General features: G+C 68.9%; 1 protein-coding gene across 1 annotated transcript in view; it reads left to right on the top strand.

Annotated features, from left to right (window-relative positions):
- The window catches only part of ZDHHC13 (zinc finger DHHC-type containing 13), a 45679-nt gene that overhangs the window by 5146 nt on the left and 40221 nt on the right, over positions 1–312 (top strand). The window lies entirely within an intron of this gene.

Genomic DNA, 312 nt, shown 5'->3' on the forward strand with positions numbered 1-312 from the left:
CCGGGGCGGGCTGTGCGCAGTGCGGAGGGCCCGGCTGCAGGGGGTGCTCCGCGCCCAGCCGGTGCCAGCGGCTGCCGTGTCGGCATTAAGGCCCGTCAGGGGCGAGGAATCCCCCCGGCTTGGGGACTCTGGTGGTGGGGAGAGTGGCAATGGTACCACAGCCCCTCTCCTTACTGCTACATCGCCAAGCCCCGCGCCACCAAATGGGCCCTGGACCCCTCAGCCGCATCCCTGCTACCCCGGAGCTAGATCAAACCTGGACCAAGCTATTGCTGCACCACCGTATTGGGACCGGTCTCTTCCCCCCCCCCC

The sequence above is a fragment of the Gavialis gangeticus genome, unplaced genomic scaffold, assembly GCF_001723915.1.
Source record: "Gavialis gangeticus isolate Ggan-Ray unplaced genomic scaffold, GavGan_comp1, whole genome shotgun sequence".
Classification (NCBI taxonomy): Eukaryota; Metazoa; Chordata; order Crocodylia; family Gavialidae; genus Gavialis; species Gavialis gangeticus.